Here is a 9,370-nt window from a genome sequence, read left to right on the forward strand (position 1 = left end):
TACCATAAAAATAAGAGCTCTCCCTTTGCATGGGGGGACACAAGTTTACTTTACATGGTCTCCCGCAACCGTGTTCTTCAATAAAGAGATTACTTGCTTGGCTGAAGTCTGAATTTTGTATCTTTCCTTAACAATCTTTACTTGCTTGTAATTTTTAATTAGAGCAGCTGTCACTCAAGCACTATCCAACTAGTCTATCAGTAGTACTATTTTTTTTTAAAGGGCCAGTATTAACCTTTAAGGGCAGAAATCTGCATAAGGTATCTTCATTACCATGATCTCTGCTTGGAACCTAAATTATTTCATACTCCTATGTTCACAGTACTATAAGGCAAATAATAATTCTTAGAGATAACATTATGGTATAGTGTTCATCTCATTAAACACTGAGAGAAGTGCCACATAATCTGTTTGAAAGCTTAATTTACAAGAGTAAATAGAGTTACAAAGCCTTGTAGGTTTATCTGATCAGTCCTGCATTTTATTTGCAAGTACTACACTGAAACCATACAGGAAATGTACCACATGACAACATCAGTGGTTTGTTCCCATCATAAAGTACAAGTGCATTAGAAAAACAAAACATTATAGAAGTATATGTAAGATGATTGGTCTGCAAAATATAGCAGCACTGATCGACAACAAAAAATGATATGTACACATATTGCCAACAGTGAAACACTCATGTTCCAGCTAACAAAATAGGAGCATAGAACTACAGATACATTATTTTTGTATCATAATGTGTAAGTACCTCAGAAAGACAAAACAGAACTCAAATCTGTCTTGATCTGAACCCAGTTCCCATTCCCCTGCACCTCACCATACTCTCTGCTACTTCGATATATCAAATCCAAGATTACACAATACTGGGAAAAGAACATATATCCCAACCTGCTATCTCAGCAATCTCATACTGGCATCATCAACTAGATGATTTCTTGATGAAATGGAGATGACAGATCAGCTGTCAACCAGTCAGATTGCTATCATCTTAGAGGAATTTTTGAGTGTGTGTGTGTGTGTGTGTGTGTGTGTGTGTGTGTGTGTGTGTGTGTGTATATGTATGTATGTATAAAAACAAATAACGCAATGTGGCTGTCCAAAAAAAGTAGAATGCTAATGCAAGATAGAAAAAAATCATGGAAAGAGTGGCAAAAATACAAAACACCTCAATATCTTAAAAACTTTAGAATGCTTCACAATCATACTAAAAAGCAAATAAATGAAGAAAAAATGTACTTTAATAATGTCCAGAATAAAATTAAACACAAACCTAAAGAAAAGTAGACATCCATTAAAGAAATCTTACATCCCAGCCAAAAATTCAATCCAAACCCTCCCCTGATAACCTACCACTCAAAACTGCAACACAGTTTAAATCTTATTTTATAGATAGTATAGCATCTTTAATCAAAGATTTCTCAACATGTAATCCTAACCCTATCTAACAGCCACATATTACACATCCTATCCTATATGAAACTACTCTTAAACAAACTTAAATCATGCTCTTCTTCAGCTGATGACCTTCCCAGCAAGTACCTATAAATAGCAGCCAATAGCATTACCTATCCTGCCTCAATCCTTATAACTAGATCGGTCCAGGAATTCCACTTTCCCTCTCTGTAGAAAAAGTCATACATTATCCCTCTGAACAAAGGAGGAAATTCAACAGATATTAATAACTTTAGACCTATGGCAATCTTATCTCCCCTCGCCAAAACACTTGAAAAATGTATTCAAAAACAATTGCTAGACTACCTCCTGCAGGAAGAACTCCTATCACCTACACAGCATGGCTTCCATCCTTCCCACAGTACTAGCACTGCCCTTCTAACTTATATAGATATTGTCAATAAAGCTAAAGATAATGTCAAACTAGTCTCGCTTCCTTATTTCTGGACTTGTCTAAAGCCTTTAACACAGCAAATGTCTACTTCAAATGTCCTCAAAGGGGTCTTTCAGCCCACCTTGCTGTGGTTCAAAAACTGCCTGTCCAATTTATTTTATTTTATTTATTTTACATTTGTTGACTGGGCTAGTCTAACTGGATATATGTCCATTTTCAGTAGAGGCCCGGGGAGATAAGCTCCAAGACATGATAAAATACAAATACAAGTACAAACAACAAAAAGCAAATATTGTAGTAAAAATAGCAAATATAATAAAAATATAATAAAAAATAATCAAACAACGGTAACGTGCAGTAAAGCATAGAGTTTAGCACAGGGTGTGCAAAGAGGTCAAGAGTCATAAACAGTTCAAATTGAAGGTACAGGGGACATCATACAGGTAAAGTCAATAGCAGAGAAAGGAAGTTAGTTGTGTAGTGATGTTACTAAGGATTTACTTAAAAAAAAGGTATGTAAAGAGGAGAGAAATAGTGTAAAAAAGGGAGACATGAGAAAAATATAATAAGAAGGAGGAAGTAACAGTGGATAGTAAGCACAGGATAGGTAAGGTCAAGTTTGAAGAGATAGATGACCAGTCTGGTTTGGTACAGGGGCATAGTCAGTATGATTTGAGGTAAAGTTTAAGTCTGTTTTTGAAGAGTGATAAGGAGGTGAGTGAGGAGAGGTCATTTGGGAGAAGATTCCAGGATTTACCTACAGTATTAGAGAAGAGAGAATCCCCAGCCCTGTTATTAGATTTAGAGGTGTGTACAAGAAGTTTGTGTGATGAGCGTAAGGACTTCAGATTTTTATAGGGGGTGATAAGGCTAGATAAAATAGGAGTATTAGAAGGTTTGTAAAGAATGTTGTGGGCAATGGTTAGTTGGTGAAATTTAATCAGGTGTTGTAGTTCTAACCATCCTAGCTGATTTAGATTTATACAATGGTGGGTTCTAAATGGGTTTCCTGTTGCAAATCTTGCAATGTTATTATAGGACAATTCCAATTTGCTGAAGTTAGTCTTGGATAGATTAGTAAAAATTGGAGAGGCATAAAGGAGTGTAGAGATCAAATGAGTGTGAGCTATAGTAGTTGTGGCAGTAGGAGAAAGGAAGCGTTTAATCCTATAGAGAGTGCCAATTTTTTTGTTGACAGTCTTTATAGTATTGTTGATATGGATGTCGAAGTTGAGATTATTGTCGATGGTGACACCTAGTAGTTTGGTGGTAGAGTCTGGAGATATTTTAGTACCATTGGTGGATGTCACAGAGAAATGAAGAGGAGAGGACTTTTGAGTAGGAGTGAAGAGGAGGAGTTTGGTTTTCTTTGGTTTCAAAAGAAGACAACGCTGAGTGAACCATTGTTCAACTATTTTGAATACCTTCTGGGTGAGAGAGTGAAGGTCATGGGAGGATGTAGCTGAGCATAATAGTGTGGAGTCATCAACATATTGTATGCAAGTGGCTTGGGGGATAGCTAGATGAATAAATATGGAGAAGAGAAGAGGTCCTAGTATGGACCCCTGAGGGACACCTAAGGTAATGGGTAGATGGGTGGATAGAGTGTTATGCCATAGTACTGCTTGCTGTCATTTATCAAGGTAAGATTGGAACCATTTTATGGAAAGTGGGTCTAATGACAGAGATTTTAGTATGTTTATGAGAATCTGGTGGTTTACCATGTCAAATGCTTTAGACAGGTTGATAAATAGAGCAGAAGAAAGATTATTCAGGTTTTGTTGCTTGTTAATGTAATCAGTAAAGGAAAGGAGGGCAGTGGTAGTGCTATGTGGGGGTCTGAAACCATGTTGACAGTTGGAAAGTAAATTGTTTTCAATTAAGTGGTGGAGTAATTGCCTGTGGATACATTTCTCCATAATCTTAGCTAAAGGAGAGAGTAGGGCAATAGGGCGATAGTTTGATAGCTCAGTGGAGTGTCCACCTTTATGCAGGGGGATAACATGGGAGACTTTCCATAAGGTGGGGATGTGACCTTTGCTTATAGTTCTATTGATCAGTATGGAAATAAGAAGGCAATAGCCTTGGATGATAACTGTAGAAATTTAGAAGGCAGTAGGTCTGCAGAAGGAGAGCATGATTTCAGTTTATTCAAAAGGTTTTGAATTAGTGTGGTTGGGACAGGTTTGAACTGAAAAGGAGGGAGTGGGGTTGAGGTGTATGAAGGTAGTGTGAAGGTATTAGGTGATAGTTGACTAGCTAGTGTTTGAATAGCATCTGTAAAGAAGGTATTGAAGGTATTAGCTGTATGGATGGGGTTTTTCTGGTCTGTATTTTAAGGGTTTGGTGTAGTGGATTGACCTGGGTGGAGTAACTGCTTAATGCTAGCCCAGAAGTTTTATGGGTTGTTGTGATTAGGTTGTTGAAATTGTAAGTAGTAGTTTTGTTTATCAGAAATTATGGCCTTCTTAGTGCCATTTCTAAGTTGTCTAAAGGTTTGTTGGTCTACAGGGTTTTTAGTCATTCTCCATTTGGCCCAATATTTATTTCTGAGATGAATTTTATGTTTAGTTTCATTGGAAAGCCATGGGGCAGAATTGGCCTTAATTCTAATAGATCTGGTTGGAGTGTGGTGATTGAGAATGGAAAGGAAGGTGGAATTAAAGAAATTAACGGCTTCATCTAATGGGAGGTGTTTTAAGGGAACCCAATTGCATGCTCTTAATTCCATTTGGAATAAATCAGGGTTACATTTCTTTTTGGATCTAATACTTCTGATAGAGGTTAGAATGGGAGTGTTGACTTTATGCCTGATGAAGTAGGTAAGTGAGTAATTGGTATCAGTCAGTAAAATGGCACCCAGTGCTCTCTCCTTACCTCCCATTCATCACCGGTATACCACAAGGGTTTAACTTTGGTCCCCTCCTCTTTAGCATTTTCACCAACAGCCTCTGTACATCCACACAACTGGGTACCCTTATGCAATATGGAGATGACTCCACTTTCATTTGCACATCTAACAACATGGTACACCTCCAAATTATTACTCACAAGCTTTAACAGCCACTGAAACATAGCTTCATAACTCACAACTCATGCTCAACCCCCCAAAAAAGACCAAATTACTACTTTTTTCCCCAGATCCCTCTCTCATGAAAAACAACATTTAAAGTCCTCTCTCCTGATAATACAACCATTGAAGTCACCTCTTATAGCAAATTCTTAGGGGTGACAATGATGATAAGCTTACATTTGACCTGCGTATACAAAATTACATAAGAAAAGCATATCAAAAACTAGCAATGCTTCACAGAGCCAGAAACTTTCTCACCAACGCAACTGAAACTACACTTGCCACTGCATATCTCCTTCCCACACATCTTAATGGTGCTCCTATCCTTACTAATCTCCAGGCTTCACAAAAATTAAAACTTGAACAATGTTATAATAAAGTTGCTAAATTTGCAGCAAATATCCCTTTCAGAACCCACCACTGTATAGCAGTAAAAAGCCTAAACTGATTAGAACTCCCTCATAAACTAACATATACACAGCTTCTTACCACCTATAAAATTATACAGCATCCATCTGAATGTCCAGCACTAAAATCATTCTACACAAATATGATCCTAGTCAGTCATTGCAAACCAGTGACCAAAAACTCCTGTCTGTCTACAAACCTATCAAATCTGCTAGGCATTGTCTGTACTTGTACAATGTTGCTAAGGCCTTTAACTCCTTACCTGTATCCATCAAGTCAATACCCTCCCTCCAATCTTTCAAAACAGCTCAGAAAGACTTCCTAGCTAAAATCTGGCTTGCTAAAAACTAGGATAAACTATATCCCTAAATGTGAACAAGTACCTTTTTATTCCTTATACGTCCTTACTCTGTCTTCTTCACTTACTTCCTTACTTCTCTCAGATTCTTTTCCCTGACCTTTTCTCTAAATATACCATAAGCCTGTTTTTCCCTCACTTCATATTGCAATTCTTGTATTAGACTAACTTACCTTTAATTTCTCCACAAACTGTCTAAAATTTCTATAAATATTAAATGATTGTCATATAACTTGTATCAATTCTTAACCAATGTTTTTATATTATTACTAATTTGTTATACTTATTTGAACTGCAGGTGTTTTTGTTTTATTTTTGAAGATAGTAAAATTATTGTTCTTAAAATGTTTTGTAATAATTTGGAGCTTTTCTCCTCGGGCCTCCAGAGAAAATGGCTTCTACCCAATCAGACTTTCCCAATAATCACATTTCAATAAATAAACTATATGTGTGTGTGTGTGTGTGTGTGTGTGTGTGTGTGTGTGTGTGTGTGTGTGTGTGTGTGTGTGTGTGTGTGTGTGTGTGTGTATATATATATATATATATATATATATATATATATATATATATATATATATATATATACACACACACATATTCATGATGCAAACACAGCTGATGTAATTCAGCAGTTACTGCAAGGTGAACTATCCTGTCATTAATGCAAAGAAGTTAGCTAAACATGACCTGGTAAATGAAGGAAGTTAATTAGTGAGTTATATGGTTTAATTAGAATACCACCTGATGATACAGGGAGATTAACTAAAAGCAACCTCGTTGAAACATGCTCTTGCAACACTGCAGTACCTAACAGCTGAGCATGAGACAGGATATTTTGCTATTGAGCTAACACTGCAAAATGTGAAACAATTTTATATACAACTACATGACATTTAACCTGACACGGCTTGAAGCATACTTTAACATAAATGGGTCTCTTTCTCAGGGGAGAAGCTGAGCTTCTTGCTGCTGACAATTCTGTTGTCATTTGAACAATATTGAACAATAAAAGAGAAACCTGGCCTTGAGTCCTGTAGCTGTAAAGCTATTCAACTAATGCTGGCTAGATTTCTCAGACAGAATTCTCAGAAACTGTAATTTTCTAATGATTGTTTTAGAGAATACATATCAATTGCTCTTATAAGTAGAGTTGTATCCCATCCTGAATTAATAGATATTGTGATTGTTACTTTGGATTAATGGGCAGTTCCTTCCCTTTAACAAGTAAGACTAAACTGGTCTACCCTTAGTTGTTCAAAGGGTAGAGTTAATAACTAACTTGAAGCATTGGGAAATAGCAAATTGTGATTTAAATACTGGAGATGGTCATCATATTGATGACTGCTGCAGAAGCATTAGCTACGTATATGGGATATATCCTACCAAGGACACAACAGCTGACCGACTTCCAAAGCTTCAGGGCACCTACCACACACCCAAACTGTCAAGCAGCATGAGCTCAGCTGACTAAAAGACAAGTTTGGAAGGGAAATCCTTCAGAACTTAACTGCCAGTAAAGACTACACTCCAGCTTGTACTGTCTCTTTGCTGAGCAGATAAGTTCTCGTTGAGGATAAATCCTTCCAGTTCTTTATTTGTTTTTCTGCTTTATTACTTTCCTCTTGTTATTTTAAAACTAGGAGTGTTGTGTTTTAGCAGATGATCAGAAGACTGTAACATACTTTTAAAGAGAGGATTCCTTTTTCCTGTCAGTTTAAAAGTGGTGTAAAGTAACTGAAAATATTTTTCCTGTGGAAAAATTGTGTTTATTTTACTTTTATGGGGCTGTCATGGTGTGTCAAAATTTTATTTTACTATTTTTCCTGTCAAAAAGTAACATTTATAGACTGGTAGTGTTTATTTGCATTTGCTGCATGTCTTCCCAGGAGAGATGCGCAATTTTCACCACGGAAAATACTACTGATCCCAGGGATGGTCCTTCTTCCAGCTACAAACAGAAAAAAATTAAGCAAACAGCCTCTGAAAACACATCAGGCTAGCAATTTGCCACAGCAGCAGGTGGGTGACTGCTGTGGCCATTTGTTGTACCTCAGGCCAGTCATCTTTTACCCCAAATCCCTATGGTGTAGCACCTACAGCCATTATGGACTAAAGGTTCTAAGGGTTAGCCACATCCTCTGCGGATGTTGGCATCCTTTAAATGGGCAAAGGAGAGCCACTCTTGTTGGTCCAGGGAGAGGGAACAGGGAAGGTTTCCCTGTTGTGTCAGAATGCTGTACCCTTCCCCAGGAAAGCTGCTGCTGCTGCCATTGGCAACATGGTTGGCCCCATTTTTTCCTGTCAAAAAGAAACAGAAAATCAAGCATGCATCTACTCCTCCTCAATTTTCTTAGGAGTAGTTTACTAGGTCTGGCTCGGGTTTCATTCAGACTATTGATCCTTCTTGTAAAGCAGTTTCTGGTAAAGTAAGAGGGATACGTCTTTTCCTGAAGAGATTCAGGGAGATGCAAGATTTTGAATCTGAATAGGAAGATGCAGGCATGGATACATGTTTTTTCTTTATATTTCTTATTCAAACTCAGAGGAGAGCTCAGTTTCTGATTCTACCTGTGGGGGGTTCTGTTTCTCTGAGACTATTGCTAGAATGTGCCAATGTTTTCAGTGAGAAAACAATGAGGTTTCAGTTCTGTCTGCATTAGAGGATGTGTGGATTACTGCCTGCAATTTTCCTGATAGTCAGCCAGCTGTCCCTAAAAAGGCAGGTAGAAAGTATAAAGTTCCTCATTCTTTTTAAGTTTATTACACTACTCCCAAACTTGATCTAGCAGCTATAGCTCTAGTTGATTCCACTGCTGCTAAGCTTCTGGTCAATTCCAATCCTAATATTTTTGATATTGATGGGAAAATTATGGATAGGTATGGGAATAATGTGTATACTACTGCAACTTTGATTTTCAGAATTTTGAATTGTCAGGTTTATATGTTAAAGTTTATTCTGACTAATTATGAAAGTATGAGGAATGTTTCACCTTCATTCTCCTCTTGTGAGGAAAAATCTTCTTTTAATAACTTTGTTTCTTCTATTGCACAGGTCACTACACATTATTTATAGTTTGTGTGCATGACTCTGCTGAGGCTTCTTCCAGGGCTGTGGCCACTGGTACTGTTTTTAAGGAGATTTACATGGCTCCTTTCTAAGAACATCCCAGATGATATTAAAAATGAGATTTTAAATTCATCCCTGGATAGAGATTCAGTGTTTGGCCCCTCTGCTGCAGAGGTGATCAAAAAGTGTGATGAAAGGGGCAAGCTGATCCAGGGTATCTCTAAGATTTGTCAGCCCTCCTTTTCCAAATTGTCCAAGGGATTTTCCATCCAATTTTGACGGTCTCAACAAAATACAGTTAAACAGATGTTTAAGAAGACATGGCAAGGGGACTCCAAAAAAAAAAGCATCAAACCTCCCAAAATCAAGGACAGTCCCACCTGTCTGAAGGACTATCCAAGAAACCTTGTCAATACCTCTAACCATAACCCCTTTTTTCTTCCAGAAAGTCTGAATCTCAGTTTTCTCTTTGGCAGCAGATAGTTCCAGATAAATAGGTTATGAAAATAATTCATCAAGGTTACATATGGCAGTGGGATGAAATTCCTCCTTTCCAGGGATTATTCCTCATCCTCCAGATCAGACTCTTTTGTTTTCCCTGCTTCTTCATCA

This window comes from Protopterus annectens, chromosome 4.part0 (genome assembly GCF_019279795.1).
Source record: "Protopterus annectens isolate FY-2018-M chromosome 4.part0, PAN1.0, whole genome shotgun sequence".
NCBI classification, from domain to species: domain Eukaryota; kingdom Metazoa; phylum Chordata; order Ceratodontiformes; family Protopteridae; genus Protopterus; species Protopterus annectens.